The sequence below is a fragment of the Sinocyclocheilus grahami genome, unplaced genomic scaffold (genome assembly GCF_001515645.1).
Source record: "Sinocyclocheilus grahami isolate Dianchi unplaced genomic scaffold, SAMN03320097.WGS_v1.1 scaffold589.1, whole genome shotgun sequence".
Classification (NCBI taxonomy): domain Eukaryota; kingdom Metazoa; phylum Chordata; class Actinopteri; order Cypriniformes; family Cyprinidae; genus Sinocyclocheilus; species Sinocyclocheilus grahami.
Window position 1 is genome coordinate 373246 of NW_015505768.1, and position 24847 is coordinate 398092.

The following is a 24847-nucleotide window of genomic DNA, read 5'->3' on the forward strand; positions in this document are numbered from 1 at the left end:
GCGCTTACTTCATTTAAATATCTTGAAATCCTGGATCAGATGGTTTTTAATATCAAGCTTCTCCATTGATGCTGTCATTAAAATGCGCTGTAACCGCTCATACCGAGAGCTCATAAAGCCAATTACACAGTTTCTCATGAGGTGTAGACAAGCATGTGGAAGCAGAGTAAAAAAGGTTCTTCTTCTCTAAAAAATAATAAACCGGGAAAGCATGTACGCATATATTCAGATATTCTGCAGCATTGCCTGATTTTACACTACTAGAACTGTCACATTTTTTCCCAAACTGTTTCCTGAGAGCAACACCACAGTAAGACATGCTAATTTACTGATTTAGCTTCAGCACAGCACTCGATGGCTTCTCAACGGTCTGCCTGCATTTCACACCATCCACTGTTAGCTTGCTGTATACTGTAGATTCTAGACAGCTTTTATAAGAGCTCACAGCACCTGTGTTCCCGGGTCTCTTGAGATCGCTAACCATCGCAGGTGCTAAAAGAGTCTTTTCCTGTCGGGAGCCACGAGGTCCCTCGTCTCGGCGCAGACTCCCGCCTTCACAGTTCAGCCAGTGTCATGGCTCCAGTGCCGATAAATGCCGCAGTTCGTCTTCAAATGATGGCAGACTGCAGATTACACAGCCGCAGTAAATTCATTATCATGCTAAAGGTTTTTAATTTACATAGTCTTGAAAAGGTAAAATGAGATTATAATGAAAGTCAAAGGTGACGGAATTGAGACAGACATGCCACGGTGAAAGCAGGATCTATGATTATCAGACAATAATACAATTAATCCAATGAATGTCTGGAGGAATTGAAAAACTATACATCTGCAGTACAAATTGAGCATGAGGGAACAGCCGTTCACCACACTTTTTTTTAAGCGCGTATGTGTTTCTGAGAGATAGATTAGCTCATGTAACAGTCAATCCCCAAGACGGCAGTGTGTAAATGCTTTGGGCTTTCAAGTCTCAAAGCAGGCACTCTAGTGTCTTACCAACACCATCATTCCACAACATTTGTGTATGTGTCTGTCTCTGTATATGTCAAGTTACTGAAACACTAAAGCACTCACAGATAGCCTGTGTGTGTGTGTGTGTTGTTATATGCAGCTTTAACATTAATTATTTTTCACTATACTACACTAACAGAACAGTTGTTCTGCCATAGTGTCTTTACTTACAGCAACACACCTACACACACAAACGCACACATCTCAGCAAAGTGAATGTATATCTACACGCTGCCCACGTAGTCATGCCCCCCACCCCACAGTCACACCTCCCCTCTGTATTGAATTATGACTCCCACTAACGCATATGAATGCAGAAAACACAGAGATAGAAAAAAAATCACTTTTTTTTTCCTTTCTCTCTCTCTTTGCATCTTCTCATTTAATAGCAGTGGAACAGGCCTTCATTTCATATTCAGATAGAAATATGCTTTTATTTGTTCAGTTCTTTAATTCATTTATTTTTTTATATTCAATTATTTGTTTATTTGTGTTGCTTTATCCTCTGACAGGAAATTGTCCCTCTCCCTTCCTCCCTCTCTCTCATCCTTGCTCCCTCACCATCTCTGCCTCGCAGTAAGATTACTCAATTAATTCTTTATGCTTGTAGGTGACACAGAATCCGGATCTGAAATGATGGATTTTCACCTATGAATTAATTTCATCTCTGTCATTTAAAGTTCAGCCATCAGAGCTGTCGTACCATCGGAGAGAGAGAGAGAGAGAGAGAGAGGGATGGGTGTATGAGGAGCAAGAGTTTACGGTTGCAAAGAAGATGTGAGGTTTCCTGCTCCTCTGAGAGATGGACGATAAAACTCTTTTGATTCGTGCTACGTGCAGTGCACATATTTAAGAGGTAACAGTTGCTGTGTTATTATGAACGCATTATTAGATGCTTTTAAAACATCTGTGGCTCTTTATATGGCAGCAGAAATGTGTGTCAAACATGAAAACTGAGAGAATTTATTCTCTATAACTGAAAAGATAGTTTGAGTGGCCCCATCTGACGCGGCTGACATTATTAATCTACGTATATGCCCTTCAGAGGAGCAGGAAATTGATCATTTTTTTTCTTTCTGAACATTCTGGGTCACTTGCCCCAGAACCACTCATAAAAGCAACAGATGAGATGATGTGGGTTACAAGGTGACCACGACGGAATTAAATCTATTAGAGCTCTTTGTGCTCACTGGCTAAAGTCAAAGGCCCATTAATAAAATACTAATAAACAGCTGTATTGCTCATAGTTGTCTTGTAGGTGCTTAATAACGGATTGAAATCTTCCTTAGTGTTTTTTTTTTTTTTTGTATTTAACTCCAAGCAATGATGAGGCCTGCAGCAGACAATCTAACGTTCCACTCTAGAGAATAATCTCTTGGGCACACAGAGATTTATGAGAGGGCTAAAGTCTGAGAACCATTAAAAGGATTTTCGAATAGAACGTATGGCGGCATACTTACAGTTAAGCATCTGGGGTTGTAACACAATTACCAGTGAGTTTAAAAATTGAAAAAAAGAGAGAGAACAGAATGATTTAAAAATGAAAATTGTTTCAAATCAAATTTTCAAGTAACATCAGTGTTCCTTACATAAGACTCAACGTATAAGAGCAGATTACCCGGCTCTTTCTGATTTTGACATTTGGGAGATTTCTGTTTTTCATCACTTAGTCTTATAGACTCCTTTCAATTTAATAAAGCAAACACACAGAATAGGTGGTTTAGTGTACAATAATGTAGGTGCTAAGTAGTTTTCTTGTTTACATAGACTAGCACTTTAGGTAAGCTTATTTATACATGAAGAAGGAGGACGACAAAACCACTGCTCTTAGTCGCAACACCAAACGTGCCTAATCGGATGCTGTTCAAGCTGTCCAAACATGTTATACTCGTGCATTTATTTGCTGCGGGGTGCTGGGCCACAGTTAATGCAGTTTCCCTCACATATACATCAAGACTTTATTACCTTCTTCAGAAAAAAAGTGGAATTGTGAAAGTTTGATTGGTGTTTTTCTAGCCTGGAGGGCTGTCTGAGATCCACCGAAGCTTTAATGATTAAAAACAGAAGAATGAGTTGAACCATCAGCGAGTGTGTTTGTAGCACTGCACCTCTTCAGCTTATTAATTGAACACATGTGGTTTCTAGCAGTCCGTCCTCTCTGTTTTAATGATATCGTTCCTAATGACGCTGCCTTTAATCATCCGGCACCCGTAATTATCTTTTTGAACGCGTTCGCCGCTCAAACTTTAACGCTGAGCGTATTTTCTGAGCAGAAGAAGATATGCAGCTGTGAACTATTTTAGAAACCGGGTTTTGGTACCTGTGTAATTTGGATGATGTTTACACGGCGTCTTCTTGAAGTCTCATTTAGTGTCAGTTTTTATGAGGTTTTCGCAGATTTAATCTCGAGTACAGTCTCTGAAACAATCCCTTTTGAACTGTTCTCTTCCACATGCGTGTAGGTGTCTGTGTGCTGAAGAGTGGCACGATGAGACATTTTAAAATTACTCCTGTCATTTCAGAAGCAGGAAATGTAATAAATCGAGAGGAGAAAAGGGATGAGATTTTCTATCTTTCTTTTTCCCCCTCTCCCTCTGTCACACATATGTGTGTGTCTGTATGTTTTAAGAAACTGATTTTAAAAATGCTCTCTTTATTCGCTCACACAATCTGTTTATCTGTTTCTCTCCGCATTGTCCCTCTGCTCTGCATTCTGTCCATTTCCATTCAGATGCCGCTTAGTTATCTCTCCTTCTCTTCCTCTTATTCTATCCTTTCCCTCTCAGCATCTGCCACTGGTACAGTTTGTACTTTTTATATTAGCATTTTTTACTCTCCCCGAGGCTCCTTTTTTTCTGTGTCTTTCTGCTTTTCTTTCTCTCTGCCTTCCTTTCAGTGTTACGATGTGTTTTATTGGCGTGACAAATAATGGCATATTTGTTTTGCCAAGGAACTAGTTGGAATAAAGAACCATGCAAAAGGCATTATTAGGGGAATGATAGCAGTAAAAAATAAGTGTGATGCATATGTGTGGATATGAATAAATATACATAATAATATTAATATAACAGACATAACAACAGTAGTAAATGTGAGTTATACATATGAGTGTAGATGAATCAAGATAAAGTAAGAGGCAGATTATTCACCATAGACGCTGGCAGGCAGAAGGCAGAGCACTGGTAGGTAGGTGGGAGTCTTTCGTTGTTAGGCAAGTTGTCAGCTCTCGAGACCCCTCTTCTCTATTTCTGCCTCTTTTTCTTTTAATGCGTGTGACGCGTACACTATGTGTCTGCTCTATATGCATGCCTTTGTCCATTTGTGCAGGCATGTGTGTGTGTGTGTGTGTGTGTGTGTGTGTGTGTAGTATTATACTGTATTGCTTCATGACAAAAATTATGGAAATATTATGTCCCTTGATATTACAATTATCGGTTTCAATTAATACAATTTACCTTAAAATACTTATTTTGTGTGGGGTGACTGCATTCTATACATGCGATATTATTTTTAAAGGCAACATTTACAAAACCAGATGCGAACTGTGTTGTGGAATGTTTTTTTCTTTTAATACATCAGTAAATCAGGATTGTGCCTGAATGGTTGACTACTTCGACTACTAGACTATTTTGCAGCATGAAAATAAAAATTGTGAATCAAATTTTAGATAAATTATACACAGGGAGTGAGCAATATTAAATTCTAGTGCTCTTCCACTAATCACTGAAGCGGTCACTCACTGCAGATTTACACAGATCCACATTACACAGGCTGTTTGAGTTCTGCTGTCAGTGTGAGCTCACTGACCATCCATGCACTGAGTTTTGGACTCCTGCTAATGTTCCTATTATAACCAAAGCTATGTGCTCCACATTAAACCTCTAATTTACTCTGTCTGTACTTGCTGAGTATAATGGGAGCATTTTGATGCGTTTCTAGCTCCTGTAGACTTTTGTATACTGGAGAAAAGCATGGATTATCATATGTCTTCTTCAAATTTCTTTTGAGAGAAGTATTATGTTTCTTGTTTTTACCCAACATAGGATGGATGGCAATTACTTAGGAAGGCAATTATTGAACACACGTAATGTCTGTTTTATTCATACTTGAAACCGGAGGGCTCCCTTGTGCAGAAAATCCACATATGCATAACAGAAGTAATAGAACTGACATTCCAGGAAATCCCTAATATGGACAAAGGTATCCAGCTATTGCTGTAGCTGAATTAAAAAAAAAAAATAGAAAAGTTTTGAATGATGAAACATGAAGACAATAAACACTCAATTGCAACAATATATAGTTTATCTGTGTTCTTCAAGCCATCTAGGGTATTTTCATAATAACTAGGCCTAAGTATATTTGTTATTAATTTCTAATCGACAGCCTTTATTACGCTATAGAATATATTTTCTGCCTCATTCTTCTGTGTAAGAAGCTACATCAGATCACAAAAGGGAGTTATTTCAAACACTTGACTAATGTTGTGGGGTAATTTTATAATGTTATCTTTTGTTTGACATCAGGTTTAGAAACGCTTCTCATTACATGTCATTACACGGGATGTTTGGCATGTGTTGATTTCAAATGCACGCTATAAGTGGGGAGGTGTTTCCCGATCTCAACACGTAGACTCATGGATAAACAAACAGAGCCAATTCGAAGAGAGATAAAACGCATGGGAATTATTTAAACGCAAAGCCAAAAAAATAACAGTGAACAGTGGATGTCATAGTGAACAGTTCAGTATTATATTGAGAATTGTGGCATCCCTAGACTGAAAGTTAGTGGTTTTAAATTTTAAATAATATGAATTCAAATACAAAATACTTCCAATTTTTTATTTTCATTATTTGGTTCTACAGATTTTTTTTAATAAAGTGATTAATGGAGTTTTTATTGGAACACAAGGTATTTATTTAGCAATCATTTTCATGTGCCTTCATGTAACCGACACTTTCAACATGCATCTATGGACTGGATTGTTTAAACATCACTCATTAGGACCAGTTGTTGTTATAGATAGTCCTAATGCCGTAGCACACCAAGCCAAAGAACGCCTGTCGGCTAAAGGAAGGCCGCCATTGAGCATCTCTCAGCCCAGTTTTTCTTAGTGTGTTCTGCACCGTCGGCACTAGTCAGACCCCGTTGGCGGCTTTTTGGCTGATTGAGCATTTTGAATCGGTGTTGGGCAGTCGGTGGGAGAGATCACTGTTTATGATTGGCTGTTCATCTCAGCGAAGCAGTGCACCAGAAGAAAAGCGAAAGTGACAAAAGCAAGCAAACAGTGATGGCTCTTCTAATTTTACCTCTTCTAACCTTACCTGAACATTCTAACATGCAAATAATTTCATTACAACATAGCTACCTGGAACAAAGAAAGTGAAGACCAACTGATGAACATTAATAATATTCAAAATGGTAAGAATTTGCTGCTTTGTTTTTTATATCACAGTCCTAGTTTCGGTTTCTCTTTTTGAATGATGAATGTAGGCTACTGCTGCCTGCTGGTAAAGACAGTTCCTCCCGCATAAAACGCAGAACTTATGTGATATTTGGCTGTTGGCTATAGTCTTTGCAGTGTTTTCAAGCACAACTTTTTGGCCCAGACATAGGCGACTCGAGGCGACAACACAGTTGTCTTTGATGTCGTTTTGGTGTGTCATGGTGCTTTAGAGTAATTTAAATACCTCTGATTCACCATTGCATTCAGGAGCATAAGGCATGACTATAATTGGTTACAATGTTCAACTGCAAAAAATCACTTAAATTAAACATTTTGACATATCAGGAGTAGACTTAAATGGAATGCTGCAATTGACACTTTCACGAAAGTCTGAAGTATGGCAGCCTTAATTGGAGTCTCTTTTTGGATTAATTATCCAGTTCTTTGATTTAAAGGAAGAAAAGTTTTGCCGTCATTAAAGCTGCAAATCCTGGCATTTGCAGGTGGTAGACAGCATTTCAAAGAGCAGCTATGTTATATTTACCTACCATTTGCTCGGTGTGCCATCCCACTTCAGCTGACTGCGAGTGTCCTCACCTGCTAAATCAAACATGTGGGAGTTACGCCTGTTTCACACATACTCCGTCTGCAGTGTGTGTGCGGTCCGAGTGCGTTACGTATGTGGTGCAGAAGCAGCACGGACTCATTGTGCTTTCACACAGGACACGTTTGCAGTTCGCTCCTGATCTGCGGCTGTTTACCACAAACACAACATTTATTCATTATTTTGATTTCAAATCCAAACGTAGTTAGCCTATACCGAAAGTGTTTTTTCAGCATTGTGATCCTCTTTTATCACAGCAGTTACACAATCTTTCAGACATATTCACGTTTAAACTCAATGAATATAAACAGCGTATTAAATGCATTTGGCTTTTAGATGTGTATATTAAGTTGCTCAAGCAAGTGGAAACACATTTGAATACAGCATATAGCTTTCTTGTGTTAGGCTATCACAAATATTTTAAATTAAAACTTACCACTGACAGAAACAGTCGGCTCTCGTGCCTTTTACATTTAAATCTTTATTACAAACAGTCCAGCAGCGGGCCTTAAAGAACTTTGTTTTTCTACCTCCACAAGACAAGTTCATATGTTGCCTTGTATATCTAAAAGTGCACTTTTATTTGTTTTAAACCTAGCCAAAAAGCCTGTGAAACACAGTAGACTTTAATTATATCTATTTATTGTGAAATTACTACATTTCAGTCTCAATCCATGTTCATTTTTACCATGAACAATGCACTGTCACTTTAATTCAGCGCGTGCAGCACAGCAAAAATAGACTCGGTACGAAAACGATCGCTGCACTGCTGCAGACGCACCGCACCTGGAACGCACTGACGGACCGCAACCGCGTGCAGTGTGAAAGCTCTAATCCGTTAACATGGGTGCGTAAAAAAACCCGCAACACACACGCACTGCAGATGGAGTATGTGTGAAACAGGCGTTAGATGTTATATATAGCACCATCTAGTTGATCAAGTCCATCCAATAGTAAAAATAAATCCAATCAAATGCACCCTGCGGCTTAGTGTATTGGGAAGTATAATTGTGTTATAATCTGGGATTTAAGATCTAATGTCATTGAAAGAATCCTACCTTTAGACAACCTAAACATTTCATACTGTTGAGTTTCAATTTAAGACACATAAATACAAAGTGCAGTGAAAATCATTATATATGATTTAGACAATACTGCAAGCAATAGTCTGCATTATATTCATGTGTGATGTACAGTATAGTGGGGGATTATACACTCAGATTTGTGAAAGGCCAGCATGAGAGCTGTTTTTAGTCCCAGTTCATCTCGACATTTGTGAATATATTTGTTTTCCACAGCGTAATGCATCTCTCCTGTGTAATGGTCTGTCAAAATTCCCTTCACAAAACTCTTGAATGACAGAATTTCATCATCTTTGCTTCTCTCTCTTCATCTCTCTTCAAACACACTTTCATTTCCTTCATTTTCACTGGTTTCCTTTAAGCACTTCACAGCATAGTTTTCTTTTTCTTTTTTTAAAAAAACCTATTGCATTTCACTATTAAAATTATATTTCACACAAAAATAAAGATAATTTACTTACCCTCATGTTGTCTCCATGAAGTAGTACAGTGGCTCTCAACCTTTCTGACTCAAAGGCTCCATGTTTTACACCACATAATGGCACTAGTTTTGTTTTCAAATCTTATTTTAATCTATGGGTACTTCTAGTTCTAATTCTAAAAAGAAATAAATTTCAGTATTCCACAAAACAAAAATTCAGGTTCTACACAGAATTTTAGAGCTCCATTTTAGGCGGCACTGAAAATAAATATAGTAAATAAATAAAGTCATTATGCCTCCTGTTTGAGAAGCTCTAACCAGTGAGAATGTCCGATGAAAGTGGATGGGGACTAGATGCTGCCACCAAGGACAAAAAAAGGACAACAAAAGCACCATAAAAGTATTCTATACTACAGTTTTTCTTATTTGCACTATATTTCAAGTTTTATGAAGCTATATGAGAGCTTTGAGGGATGAACAGACTGAAATTTGATGTTAAAATTGTATTCACTTGTTTGACACACATGGTCATCATTCACTTTCATAGTATGGTAAATAGCAGCTTGGTCTGCTCTAAATATTTCATTTTGTGTTATACAGATGAGTGAATGTCATACAGGTTCAAGAAGACATAAGAGTGAAGACACGACCATAGTGCACTTCATTTTTGGGTGCACTATCCCTTTAAAGACACGTCACTGGCGAATTGTTTTAACAATCTAAAGTTGTAATTTTATCTATTCCGTCCGACTTTTTTTGTTTTCTCCCTCCTTATCGGAACAATTTTCCTCCTTCCTTTAGCCTTCACCTTTTGCTCCGTCTGTCACTGTACTTGGAAGGACGTTTGATCGAGAAAATCTTCCCTTTCACAGAGAGAGAGACAGAACATGTGTTCCCATTGTTTTGATCACAGAAAACACGCTCAGTGTCTGCTCCGTACAGCTGACACTTGAAGGAGGGAGAGAGAGAGAGATGCACCATGGCCCAGATTTTACTCTGGCTTCCTTCCATAGCAGATGCTTGGCAAGGTGGTCCATTCTGGAACACACACACAGGCACACCCACTCGTGAGTGTGTGTGTCAGTCCTACTCCAGCAGCACTTTCCTAAAGGCTTTTTTATCTTATGAAGTGTGCGTTAATATCATCGCACCGTGGTCTGGAGAATAATCAGCATGAAACTTTAGCACATGTGGCCAGAGGGTGTTATGAGGCATGTGACGGAGCATCTCCTAATGGAGCTATTATTCTAAATATCAGCATCATCACTGCTTCTTCTTCCCTCTTTTTCCCTTTCTCACCATTTTTAATGATGCAACAGGAAATTTCAGAGATGCATTCTACTGTACACAGCACAGGAAAAATAACCAGTTAGCATGATCACACTTCAGCCGCTTTTCCACCGAAATTACCTGGAACAATTTGTCCCAGGAACTTTTTTCCGTTGAGCTCACGTCTCCGAAATTGGCGAAACACATTTTTAAATAGGCGCTGTCTTTATAAATAAACCGCAGATTTGAGTTTTAAACAACTACATTCTCGCCTGAAATACTTTTAAAAATACATTTCATGACACAATAACAGTAATATTTTCAAAATAATGTGAATATATGGTGGTTGAAATACAATGCTGTGATCTCAACCAATCAGCATAAACAGTTATAACCTCAAATTGAATAGATGTGTTAATGGCATTAAAAAGAATTAAGAGTTTTAAACATTTAATTAATCACATGCATTAACACATTAACATTGACAGTCCTAATAAATATAGAATCATTCTTCAAAAAGAAACATTTTAACAGTCTCCTAGAATTATTTTGACTGCTTTTTCTTTCCAAAATCATACTGCTCTCACTACAGCTTGGTTCCCAATAAGAAGCTGCTGTGTTGGATATTGTGATGGGCACGTTGTGTGGGCTATCCAGCGATTCATTTTTCAAAAATATATATTTTTTCATAATTGATGCCAAATTCATGTTCTGATAACAGACAGCTGAGGGCATGTCCTCCTGTGAAACTTGCCTGCAGCACAAACGTGAACTGTTACTAGGAGAGAGAGGTGGCACCCCCCCACGGGGACAGATGCCACGCATAAAACCTCACAGGCACTTGGCAGGGCTCAACGTGCCACTCAACTGAAAAAAATAAAATAAGAGAATCTTGGTGAATGGAAAAGTCAAGGCCGAAGGCCGGGCACAAAACGTAGGGGGTCCTGGAGCGTTGTAGCTCACATTTTCATCTTCTCAGAATTCAAGCAAACCACCGACTAGGGGCGGGTCACTAATGTGAGGCCTTTAAGGTCTGAGAAGATTCACGCCTCTCGAGATGGGCTTGTCCAATGAGAAAGGCTGGAATCCCAAGTGGGAGTTTGGAAATACTGGGGAGTTTATGACCCTTTGTGTGGAAGCTTGATAATTTGCATATGGAACTTGAATCGAAATTACTAAAGATTCTCAGGACACTAATATATTGCCTATGTACCAACATATAATATACACGCTCGTTTAGATCATCAGAAGGCAAATTCATAGATACTAAACATGGTAGGATTACATATAGGTAAGATGACAGGAACGAGTGGTTCCATCATAAGCCTGCATAAAACAGTATAAAATCTCAAAGACAACATACACAATGACCTGAAGGATATGTGTTCATTCAAAGAAAGGTTTTCCTATGGATTAATTAGAAGAGTCCATTTTTACTGTGCACTGTGTCTTTCCTATGGAAATTTTAGTGAGAGGGGTAATTTTCAACATGCCATTAGGTCGTAAATGTATCTGGTCTAGCAAAGGTGTCGTGGTTGCCATGGGGACCAAGGGGGGCCTGGTGTCGTTGCAGACATCCTGGCACCCAGTATGTTTATTGGGTGAGGGGTCTGTGAATGTTTGTTAATCTAATGAATAATTTATTTGTTATATCAAATGAAAAATGGTGTGTCTGATTGGTCCAGACCCTACAGTATACTGCTCTCCCACACATGCCAGACTTGAACACACCCACACCCAGCATGAAATAGAAAGACAGCATAAGGGAGAGAGAATATTATATATTCATGTGTAAATCCCTTCCCAAGGCTTGTTAATCCTATTGTGTTAATTGATTGATGGTTTGATTAATTAATGTCAGGGGTAAGTATTTGGCTGACGTGTTATGTTAGAGAGAGAAACGACCTCACACAGTGTGTCAGGTATTTATTGAATGTATGTGTGTAATTTGTTTGTTTATTTATTTATTTAGTTTGTAATCATATCTATCTATCTATCTATCTATCTATCTATCTATCTATCTATCTATCTATCTATCTATCTATCTATCTATCTATCTATCTATCTACCTACCTACCTACCTACTAGGGCTGAACGATTAATTGCATTTGCGATAATATCGCGATATGAAAATGTTCAATTTTACAGTCGCAGAGGCTGCAGGTGCATTCGACTTGAAGCACCGCTACAGACGGCAGTCAACGAGAGTAGCCGCTTGCAGTCGGGGGCGGAGTTGAAAACGGAACCGTCAAGCCGGACACTTTCTGCTCCCGTTAGTGACGCTCGCGCGGTGTTTACATACTCTATCTCAGATGAAGTGAATTAAATGCAATATTTGTCAAATACACAGACGTTTCAGAAACTTTTTCATGAGCAACAGAAACACTTTTTATATACTGCTTAATACAGTGCCATCTGTTCAAGAATAAAGTTCAACGTAAATATATACTATTTAAATACTAATAAAGTGGGGGTATATATGCTTTCATGATAAACGTGACTCAATATAACATTGCGACTACAGTAAAAAGCTTTTAATGTTCTAAAAACACAGATTTATGAGCAGTATTGGATTTGAAGATGTTAGAAACACACCTCATTTTTGTCATGTGCTGAATTTGGCCAATCGTGAAACAGCTGTGTCGTCATCAGCGCTCCTGCAGTCGCTCTGAAAAAGCTGCGCCAGCTGAGTCAGCCGGCTGCTCTCGAAACGATATCGCGGTGCTTTGATGCCACACGTGACAGTGACATAGCGTCGGCGCCGGTTCAAGTTGGACAAAATTTCTAACCGGCATGCACTGCTTCAAGTCAGCCGCCGAACGGTTTGCGCGCGCCGCATGAAGTCGAACGCACCTTGCGATTACACGGTCACGTGACAGGTGTGTTCGACTTGAAGATCAGATCGGTGTATGAGATCAAAGTACGTCGAGTGAGAGAAAGCATAAGGAGATGTCCGCGCTCTCTTATAGCTCTCGCAGTGCTTTGATGACACACCCATCGGTCTAAGCAGCGCTGCTTCAAGTCGAGCGCGGGCCATCAGCAGAAAAAGAAAAGAAATAAGTAAACAGCCAAAGGACGTAACTTAGAATGGGAGATGGATCGGTTTGTGAAAGCGAAGAGAAAAGCCATAAATGAAGTCGCACAGACCCAGGCAGGTGCTGGTCATTTAAAAGCTAAATGCAGAAAATATGATGAGGCATATCTTGCTCTTGGCTTCACTCACCGTGTCTATACCGGACGCTACAGTTGTGCGTCGCGCCGCAACAGCTCTACACTGGACGCGACAAAGCGACCGTTGCAAATCATTTTAACTTTGTGTCAGTACGTCATAAATAGAACAAGGCATCAGTTTAATGTTGGGTTTTGTCGCGTCGCGCCCCCCTTTACAGTCTGTGGTCGCGCCGTGGCGCATCCAGTGTACACAGCGTCACTGATTATAATGGTTCTACTGTATTTTGCCACTCGCGTCCGGTGTAGACACGGTGTGTTCATGCAGGGATTTTCCCTGCTTTGCATTCTTTTGGCCAATAAACCCAGTGATATCAGCGTTGGTTGCCATGCAACCAGGTGCCTGTTCGGCTTCCTGGGGTGTTACGCATTTCGGGGGGAAGGGTTCATGGGTCCTCATATGGCTTGTTAACTGAGGGGGGTTACAGAGTATTTGTTAAATATAAAAACAAAATATATATTGTGTGTTTGATTGGTCCAGACGCTACATTATTTTCCAAAATCGTTGAGCCCTACTACCTACCTACCTATCATTGATAATAGTCTTTTGTCACTGATAATGGACATGTTGGTGTATATCCTTAAATGAGCTGTGTCAGCCTGCAAAAACTATTTCCTAAAGATTAACGAAGTAAGACAGTATTCATATTTAATTTAAAAAAAAATTCTGACAGTTGCACTTCACATCATACATTTTATTAACTGTATTACTTATTACATTTATTGTTGTAATACAGTTTTTCTGAATGGCTAAAACACTAAACCCCAATCTCTGAACCAAATTCTCACTATCTTAAACCAATTTGTCGAATAAAGCACTCTTTCTGCTAAACCTTTAACACGCTCAGGCAGTTAGGCTCTATTTGCAAATCTCATGCACTCTTTTTTGCAAAACTCTAAACACATTCTCATTCACTTAAACACTTATCACACTGTGATGCATTCGTGCTGCAAAATGCTAAACACACGCAGCAAAAGTTAAACACAACTAAAGCACAGTTGTCATCGTTTACACACAACGATTCAAAATTGTTCACACTTGTTTCTAATGATGTGATCAAACCAACTGTACAAAATATGAGCCAGTTCAGACAGAGTGCACAAGTGGCACAGGTGACAATGATGATACGAACAATAGATGGAAACAATCTGAGAAGGAGAGGAGGAAGAGTACATGTAAGAAGTGGAGGATGAGGAGGAAGAGAATGAGAAAGAGTAAGGTTTAGAGAGTGTTATCAAGGTTTTTTTCTCTTTGTCTAGCAAAAAAGACAACTTTACTTGTGATGTGGAAAAAAAGTTCTTAGGTCGGACTCAAGCACAAAAACATGATGCTGAGACAGAATGAATCTCTCATTGACCCTGATTTTACAAGTACACAACTTACAGTATTTGAGTGTACATTTGAGTGTACTGTAACATGCTATTTATTTAGAGTTTTACAGTATTCAACCTTTTTGGCCTTTTCAGTTGGACTGCAGCATTTTTGCAGTATCCAAGTGCTGAATATATACAAAAATTCAGTACTATTCAGTATTCAGCACAATACTATTCTTGCAGTACATACAGTAGGCCTATACAATATATTCACCTTACTCAGTTGCCATTACTATACTTAAATGAGTGATGGTTTCAAGAAATGTGTTTTAGCAATTCAGAAAAACTGTAATATTAGCAAGATCACAGTTTAATTAGTAAATAAAACTGCATTACACACAGTGAGTTTATTTGTGTAGATTATGAGTGTGTGCCATAATAAATAATTTATTATCCATTACTTAGGGTTATTTTTAAATGTACATTCACTGAAAAAAAAAATCGTAAAATTTTTTTTGTAAATGACTGGCAGCTACGGCTGCCAAGCAAACCCCGTAAAACTAAAGTAAAATATCTTAATTGAAATAAAGTGTAAAAATCTGTTATTTTACAAATAAAACTGCATTACACACAGTGAGTTTATTTGTGTAGATTATGAGTGTGTGCCATAATAAATAATTTATTATCCATTACTTAGGGTTATTTTTAAATGTACATTCACTGAAAAAAAAAATCGTAAACATTTTTTTGTAAATGACTGGCAGCTACGGCTGCCAAGCAAAACCCGTAAAACTAAAGTAAAATATCTTAATTGAAATAAAGATTTTTCCTGATTTCAATTATGATATTTTACTTTCATTTTTATGGTTTTTGTTTGGCAGCCATAGCTGCCAGTCATTTACCATTTTTTTACGGGACTTTTTTTACAGTGTAAAACCCTTATTTTACAGATTTTTTCTGGTTTCAATTACGATAATTTACTTAAATTTTAAGTTTTTTGTTTGGCAGCCATAGCTGCCAGTCATTTGACAGTTTTTTTTACAGTGTAAAACCCTTATTTTACAGATTTTTCCTTGATTATTACAATGAAAGCACTAAATGTTCTACAAAGAAACACTGTTATTTTACAAATCATTACAATCAAATGCCTTCAATAAAGTGTCAAAGCATGCTCAAGATGGAAAATTACCAGTTTTATTTGGAGGACAAAATACAAAGTCTATACAAATGCCACATAAAATGTAAAATTTTACATTTCAGTTTTTTAAGAAATACAGCATAATTACATTTAAAATACTGTACTGATGAAGAACAACAGTTTCATCAAAATGTTGAATTAAATATATTCAACTTAAAGGACAAGTTCAAGAGTTAGTTCACCCAAAAAAAAAATTAGCCTGTGTTTTACTCACCCTCAAAGCATCCTAGGTGTATGACTTTCTTCTTTCAGACGAATCCAATCGGAGTTATATTAAAAATTGTCCTGGCCCCTCCAAGCCTTTCAATGAGGGTAAGCGGGTGTTGGCTGTCAACAGTTCAGAAGACATGAAATAAAGTGCAACGTCCCTCACACGGCTCCGGGGGGTGCTTAAAGGCCTCCTGTAGCGAATCCATGCATTTTTGTAAGATAAATATCCATATTTCAAATGTAATAAACAATTTTTCTCACTTCCGCTGACTGTCATACGCGGAAGCCGTTCCGGCGGATGACGTAAGACATCGACATTGCGTGATTAGTGATGAACACGGAGACAAAACAAAACGCCGTTCACAAATTAGAAGCAAAAAACGAGGATTTGTAAAGAAAAATGTCAGATGATTTCGATATAAGCCAAGAGGACACTGGTTTTCCTTTGCTGAAGTAAGGAAGTAAGTTTCCTTTGCTCCTGCATTTCTCAGAGGCGTGCACGACACATACGTCTTACACATCATCCGCCTGAACGTCTTCCGCATACCATAGTCAGCGGAAGTGAGAAAAAAGTGTTTATTACTTTTGAAATATGGATTTATCTTACAAAAACGCATGGATTCACTACAGGAGGCTTTTATTCACCCCCGGAGCCGTGTGAGGGACGTTTTTATTACGGATGCACGCACTTTATTTCACATCTTCTGAACTGTTCTGAACACCCACTTACCCCCATTGAAAGGCTTGGAGGGGCCAGGACGATTTTTAATATAACTCCGACTGGATTCGTCTGAAAGAAGAAAGTCACATACACCTAGGATGCTTTTAGGGTGAGTAAAACACAGGCTAATTTTCATTTTTGGGTGAACTAACCCTTTCACTTCCAGAATTAATATTTCCTGATAATGTACTCTTCATTTTGCCATTAATTGTAATAATCCAGTGAGATTTTTGTTTGCACAAGGAGTCTGACAACAGCCAGTGGAGCACACAGAGATCTAGGCCCATATTCACAAAACATGTTCTTACCACTAAGATAGCAGTAAAAGTTTTTAGCTAAGAGTTTTCTCTTAAAACCTATTCACAAAGCTGCTGAAACAAACTTTTACTAAGGAATAGACAGAAGCCTTAAACTAAGATTAGGGTTTACCTTGTTGCTATGGATGATGTCAGCATACTTACTACCTATGCACACAGTGATTGGCTGATAATCTCTGTCAGAGATTTATTCATAGAAATATTGTAGAGCGCAATATTATGTTGCCATATTCAAATAAAAATTTTAATTGTCACATTCAAATAAAGATTTTAAAATGCAGGCTATGTGTCACTAATTAAACAAGTAGGCTATATATTCATCTAATTGTCAGCCTCTTATGCTTCTCGTAAACAATTAGTCAATATGCATTAGGGCTGCCCTCAACTAAAGATTTTTCTGGTCGACTAGTAGTCGTTCATTTTAAGCATTAGTCGACTATTAGTCACACTTTTATTAATAAACCATATAAATCATAATAATGAGCCTTTAATTGCCTACATAGCCTAATAAGCGCACGCAATAAAGGCTTGCCACAGCTAGGGATGTAACGATTACCGGTTTTACGATAAATCATGATAAAATGCCCTGACGGTTAGTATTATCGTTTAAAATTTAATTATCATCAAAACCGTGTTTGATTATTGCGATTTTGAAAACTGGCTTTTACAAGAGTCCAAAGCGAATGCAAGGTAACTTTTACCTCGATACCAAAACTAATTGGGCAAATAATTGGACAAAAAATATTGATTAGAGATTAAATATTTCGTTATCTCACTTGTTTAACTCAAAGCTTCCGCGAAGAAAGTTAGGGCTTCATGTTAATGTTAATTTAATGTTTATGCTAAAAAAAGTGCATACAGCTGCTAATTGTGTTTGTTGTTTGTTGATTTTCAAATATAAAACTTATTGAAATGTTTTCAGTGTGTTTGTTAGTTCTTTTTGAACATTTTAATCTCATTTGAACAAAACCGTGATAATATCGATAACCGTGATAACTTTGGTCACTATAATCGTGATATGAAATTTTCATACCGTTACATCCCTAGCCACAGCACACCGGCAAATATAATAATTATGAATGTGTTAGGGAAAAACAGCAAGTACACTGCATTAACGTTTTAATAAATTATTGTTACACTATTGCTTTTTGTTTTCGGTTTAAAAGATGAAGTCGGTGACACTGACTCGTCATCTCCGCAGTATGTGCCTGCATGTTTCATACGGATTACATAATCTGAGAATATTCGTTTTCTATTTGAATTGGTTCATTTAAAAATTTCACTCTCTATAGATATATTTTTCATGTCTGTATATATTATATTTTCTCCTAAATCTGCGAGTTATGAGTTACTTTTAGCCTTAAGATGTTTTGTGATTACGGACCCTGATCTGATCATCATCCAGTCTGTCTGGAATGACATGAAGAAACAGAACAAACTGAGACTCAATCCAGAAGAACTTTGGCAACGTCTCCAAGATGCTTTAAGAGACCTACCTGCAAAGCTACCTGAAAAACTATGCGCAGGTGCACCGAGGGCAAAAGCTGCTTTAAACGCAAAGGATGGTCACACCAAATGTTGATTTAATTTAGTTAACAGAAGTTAATTGATAAGGAATATTTATTTATGACATTATTTTTCACAGCATCCCCATTTTACAGAATTTTTACACAAGTGCCTAAAACTTTTAACAGTACTGTAGCTTTGCAGGTAGGTTTCTTGAAGCAGCTTGGAGACATTGCCACAATTCTTCTGTATTTAGTCTGTCTCAGTTTGTTCTGTTTCTTCATGTAATCTCAGACAGTCTGGATGATGATCAGATCAGATCTCTGTGTGCAGCACTGGCAGCTGTCAGACGGCTAAAAGGGTCTTTTAAGCCATAAACAGTCCAACACTCCAGCATGATCCTACGCAGACGCTACATGTAATAATAAGTAAAACCAAAACATACAACAAAAGGTCCATGACACTGCTCCAGAAGTGACAGACACAGCAGATAAAGAGCAGTCCTCCTCCAAATTGCCAGTAATCAGCTGGATCAGCTGGGAGTAAAAAAAAGAAAAAAGGATTGTGAGAAGACACATGTTTTATCTGGGATTTAAACAAACTAAAAGCATGGAAGAAAAATACTGTGAACATTAAAAATAAATTAATGTTAGTATGTCTTAATGTTAGACATGAATACTAACTTCCTCTGAAGATCATGTAGTAGAAGATTTTCATTCCCAAAACTTCTGGATCACGAGGGGGAAGCACACACACAAACAAATTAATATAAATTTGTTTAATAAAACACTATCTACTTACTGACAGAGACATGGGCTTGCAATAATTATACTGCTGTCACTTTAAGAACAAAATGCACAGATCCAGTATACTGACACGTCACCGGATTTCCACCTAAATGTTAATCTTGACTCCAAACATTAGCGACTGTTTTTAAGTCAAGTGAATTTTGAGGTGACTGTCTGTATTTTGACCATTCACGTGAGGCTTTCTGTGTCTATTGTTCTTCACTCATTTAATCACCACGTGCATCCTGCTATTTATTCCTCATTCATGCACGTTTCTTTATCAAAGTGTCAATAACTTTAAGTAGTACTGTGCTATGAGTTTATATATTGCGCTTCATATCATCGCCACGACATGGTCATATATCACCCAGCCGCAGCTAACAGTATTAGCTCATACTAACAAAACACAGTAACACACACTGGTAGGACATTAAGATATGTAACGTTAATCGCGATTAGCATCTCACTTCAATGCACTTTATCTTGATGTAACTATAGAACACTTACTTACCTTTTGCAGCTTGCATGTCTGTTAGCTGGTGGTAGAAGTCTGTGTCCATATACACGTTTATTTGTTCTCAGTCATCATCCCACAACCCAAACTTGCTCAAAATATGAATTAAAAAGTCAGACGTAAAATAATCCATGTAAAAGCCATTACTAGAGGACAGACAGAAGCAGACTGCAGAAGCCGATCAGCGGTAGTGTTGGGTCGTTCTTGAACGATTCTTTAATTTTGAACGAATCTTTAATGTGACTCGGGAAGAACGAGTCGTCTTGAGGAGTGATTCGTTCAGTCGCGCATGCGCAACATCCTATAGGTTCTGTACTGGAATTAGTCAAGTAGTTCACCTGGTTCGAGTCTTCGGGTTTTTCCGAGTCGTTCGTTCATCACGTGACAGCCCCATAAGCTTAACCAATGCAGTCTGAGCCGGAAAGAGAATTGATTAGTTCCCTCTCAAGCTTTCACGAGACATCATGGAGATATTTCTCCATTATGGGAACTCCTTCCCTTCCAACCTTTCCTGAAGTCCTATTGGCTCCAGCCAGTCTAAATGACTGGCCAATTGATGCGAAGTATGCAAATCGCATGCAAATACTGACGAGCTCGAGAGGCAGCATAAAATGCAGCGCACACCACAATTACGTCAGAATCTTCTACTTCACCTGTTGAATTCACTATGGCAACAATCTGCAAGATATGCGCGGGACCGATAGAGCCGCCGGATCAGCACGACTACTGCGTCGCCTGCCTGGGCCTGGCCCACGCTGAGGCGGCGCTGGACGAGTCCAACTGCGGGCATTGCGTGGACCTTCCGGCCCGCGTGCTCCGGACCCGCCGCGATGTGGCTCGCAGCCTATTCGGGATGAGGCCCACTGCCGCCAGCGTGCTGCTGGTGGGCCCTCCCGGTGACGGGAGCGTCATCTTGTCGCTCCGGAGAGGGAGGATTGGGCGGGATCGGAGTCCGATCAGCCGGACAGCATGGGGCCCCCAGACCTCCAGGAGGAGCTCATGAGGGTTCTGTCAAGGGCTGTCCAGGAGTTGGAGCTTACCTGGAGTCCTCCAGAGGAGCCTGTCAGGAGTACACTTGACTCCTGGTATTTCAGGCCCACCCGGAAAGCTGACTCGAGGACGTCGGTCCCCTTTTTCCCCGATGTGCATGAGCAGCTGGTGAAAACATGGTCTGCGACCCAATCAGCGCGCGTCCACTCTGCCACACAGGCCATTTTTTCCTGAGCGCTTCGCGGAGGCTCAAAAGCGCACCAAAGCCATGAGTCACGTAATGCCGAGGCGCGCTTTCCAGCAGCAGACGGCGAGATCCAGATCCTCGTCGGCACCTGGCTCTTCCCAGCGGAGGGATAACCCCAGGCCAGCGACCACAGCGGTGACGGCTAACGTTACTGCTCCACGCCAGGAGCCGGATTTCCGGAGGAAGCCGTGGGGTCCTTGGAGGCAACGCCACGGCCAACGGAGGAGCCCGCGACGTGACTCTCGCCCGCCGCCGGCGGCTAAGCCATCATCCTGACGGTCTGAAAAGAGGAGGAGAGTGCGCCCACACACTCGCCGGCGCATCCAACGACCAAGCCGCTAAAGCCACTATGTCAGTTTCTGAGCGCGTGGGAAGTTATTCCGGGAATCTCGCGCTGGCTACTCGGTGATTCTAGATCTCAGGCCCATCAACAGAGCGCTTTGCAAGCGTCCGTTCAGGATGATAACACTGAAACAAATCTTGCCGCAAATTCGCCCCAGGGACTGGTTTGCGTCCGTGGATTTAAAGGACGCGTACTTTCACATTCAGATAGCACCGCATCACAGATGCTTTCTGAGGTTTGCTTTCGAGGGCACAGTGTACCAATACTCTGTTCTCCCTTTCGGGCTGGCTTTGGCCCCGCACACTTTCTCGAAGTGCATGGATGCAGCACTTTCCCCCCTCAGAGCGAGCGGGATGCGCGTTCTCAACTATCTGGATTATTGGCTGATTTTAGCTCAGTCCCGGGACACGCTAGTCAGCCATATAAACACGCTGCTTCGTCACTTGGAGTCCCTAGGGCTATGTGTCAACATGCAGAAGAGCATTCTCGCCCCGAGTCAGTCTATAACATATCTGGGAGTGTGCTTCGACTCGGTGGAGATGAGAGCCTGCCTCTCTCGGGAGCGCTCGGTGGCCATTTTGTCTTCCCTGCGCCATTTCAGACTGGGCAGCTCTGTTCACTTGAAGGAATTTCAGAGGCTGCTGGGGCTCATGGTGTCTGCTGCAGCAGTATGTCATCTGGGCTTACTACACATGCGCCCCCTGCAATTATGGTTGAAATCTCGAGTCCCTTGGACGGTGTGGACTTTGGGCCGTTTGCACATCGCGGTCTCCCTCGGCTGCATCGAAGCACTGAGGCCGTGGCGCAACCCAGATCTCTTCAGCCGGGGGGTTCCCCTGGGCTTGGTGATGTCGCGCATTGTGGTCACGACGGACGCATCGACTCGCGGCTGGGGAGGGGTGTGGGAGGGCATGCCGGCTTCGGGGCTGTGGTCATGTCTGCTGCAGCAGTATGTCATCTGGGCTTACTACACATGCGCCCCCTGCAATTATGGTTGAAATCTCGAGTCCCTTGGACGGTGTGGACTTTGGGCCGTTTGCACATCGCGGTCTCCCTCGGCTGCATCGAAGCAGGAAGGGGACGCTCTGACATCGCACTGGCCAGCAGCCAGGCTGTATACGTTTCCTCCAATCAAGATATTGCCACTGGTGTTATGCAAGATCAGGGAGGAGGGGGCTTCGGTGATACTCATCGCCCCGAACTGGCCGAACCAGCCTTGGTTCCCGGACTTGACAGAGTTGCTGGTGGCGCCGCCCTGGCCGATCCCCATCAGGAAGGATCTGCTGTCTCAAGCGAGCGGCTCGGTGTGGCACCCGAACCCGGAGTTATGGAGCCTTCATGTGTGGCTGCTTCGGGGATATCAGAGGAGCTGAGCGTCCTGCATTCCCGTGTTCTCGACACACTTTCGGAGGCATGGGCGCCCTCCACGAGGCGTTTGTATGCTCTAAAATGTCCTTCAGAGCGCAGACTGTTTCGCTGTCTGCCCTGTCTTCTGAGTCATCGACCTCGCGTGATGCGGACGCTCAGACTTCGGTGTGCCCCGTCAGGGCCTTGAGGATTTACATTGACCGTTCGGCCAACTTTCGGCAATCTGACCAGCTTTTCGTGTGCTACGGTGGTTGTGCGAAGGGTCGGGCCGTGTCAAAACAGAGACTTTACCACTGGATTGTGGACGCTATCACGGCTGCTTATACGAGCCAAGATTTGGAATGCCCCTTTCACATTAGGGCCCACTCAACAAGAGCTATTGCCTCCTCCTGGGCATGGTCGAGAGGTATGTCTATTCAAGATATATGCTTTGCAGCCGGCTGGTCTTCCCAGAATACCTTCGCCAGGTTTTACAAGCTGGACGTTCAGTCCTTAGCCTCCCGAGTGCTGTCGGTGAGTGACTGATTCACGTTTATGCTACCTCTATTCGTGTGTTGCTGCCTCGATTATCATGTTATGTGTTATGTTGTTTAACACCGTTATATCTCTGTGCAGCCCCTGACAGTAATGTTGTTGCTTCTGCCCTGTTCTTAGCACAGCCAACGTTATTAATGACCAGATATGCAAATTTCGTATGCCTGGGCTTTAGACGTTCATTAGCTTATCTCCACCTATCAGCTGCAAGCCCGCCTAACAAGCATCACTATTGGTTGGGAATTGTGTGTGTTCTATCTTCGCTGAGTGTGTAACTTGAACAGGCTGCTCGTAGCCTCTCTCACGGCGGGATTGAATATCGTTCCCATAATGGAGAAATATCTCCGTGATGTCTTGTGAAAGCTCGAGAGGGAATGCTCCGGTTACTATCGTAATCTCGGTTCCCTGAGAGCGGGAACGAGACATCACAGAGATATTTCGCCGTGTTCGCCGTGTTCGCTGCTCGATCAGCTAAGCTGCGTTCAGTATCAGATTCTGACATAATTGTCGCGTGCACCGCATTTTATACTGCCTCTCGAGCTCGTCAGTATTTGCATGCGATTTGCATACTTCGCGTCAATTGGCCAGTCATTTAGACTGGCGGGAGCCAATAGGACTTCAGGAAAGGTTGGAAGGGAGGGAGTTCCCATAACGGAGAAATATCTCCGTGATGTCTCATTCCCGCTCTCAGGGAACCGAGGTTACAATAGTAACCGGAGCGTTCAGCTCTCGAGTCTTCGGGTTTGAGTCGTTCATTCATCACGTGACAGCCCCATAAGCCCAAACCCGAAGACTTGTCAGATAAGAGGTGAGGTGAGCTAATCATAGACTGAAGACCCAGGTAAACAATTAATTAATCTTTTCTGTTTCTTACAGCAGTTATGTATTGTTTGTAATGTGATCAACGTTTGCGTAAGTAGTAGATGTGTTCGAGAAGTAACACGTAACATTTTAATAATATTTTGCTAAAATGAACGAAATTACTCGAAGTGTTACACAGCCTGTTGGTTAATCCTCTGTCCACCATAACACTTATTTAAAAATAATGCCATAATTGCATGCAAGTTACAAAATGTGTCTACATACTTTTATTTAATAGCATAGATATTGCAAGCTATTGACTGCAGTAGGACTTTATAGCATTTGTGATATGAGAATGTAAACTGAAAATGTTGAACTTCTTCTCACCATAGAAAGTGAAAGTCTGTTTTTTAGTTATTCAAAAGTAAAGACAATGTACAGGTTGGCCCTAAGAGCAATGTTCCATCATGAACATTGTTGTCCTTCCCACATAGCAAGCGATCTTGGCCCAAATGTGGCCTCAAGCTGGAACTGCTGGCCTCCTGTCGGCAATGGCAGGTACCCTTTCAGCCAGAGCTGGGCCGTGTGTGGCGATGGCACAGCATGGATCACAGCAAACAATATGAGGGCCGATTGCTGGTGGGAGGAGTGTGGTCCAGATCAGTCCAGTGATTATGTGGCCCAAATCAGACTTGTGATCTGACAGCATATTATGTAACCCATGATAAACAAGATAAATAAAATATTGCATGATAATGGTTAAATGATCACAGAAATTTTAATTAAGTGTAGTAGGCCTATTGTTTAAATGTAATCTTTCAAATGGCAAGTCAAAACAGAATGAAACATATTTCAAAATTAAGCAAATCAGTAAATCAGTCAACTGCAATAAACTGCACTTAATTATCATTTTATTATATTTTATATTATTATATATT

General features: G+C 40.6%; 1 protein-coding gene and 1 long non-coding RNA gene across 2 annotated transcripts in view; one reads left to right on the top strand and one right to left on the bottom strand.

Moving 5' to 3' along the window:
* Nucleotides 1-24847, top strand: part of LOC107557119 (teneurin-1-like) — a 208840-nt gene that overhangs the window by 57142 nt on the left and 126851 nt on the right. The window lies entirely within an intron of this gene.
* LOC107557120 (uncharacterized) lies at nucleotides 2965-23480 on the bottom strand. Its single transcript, XR_001605358.1, has 3 exons — nucleotides 23339-23480; nucleotides 14096-14103; nucleotides 2965-2976 (listed from the first exon to the last, which is right to left on the bottom strand). It is a non-coding gene; the product is annotated as an uncharacterized lncRNA (long non-coding RNA).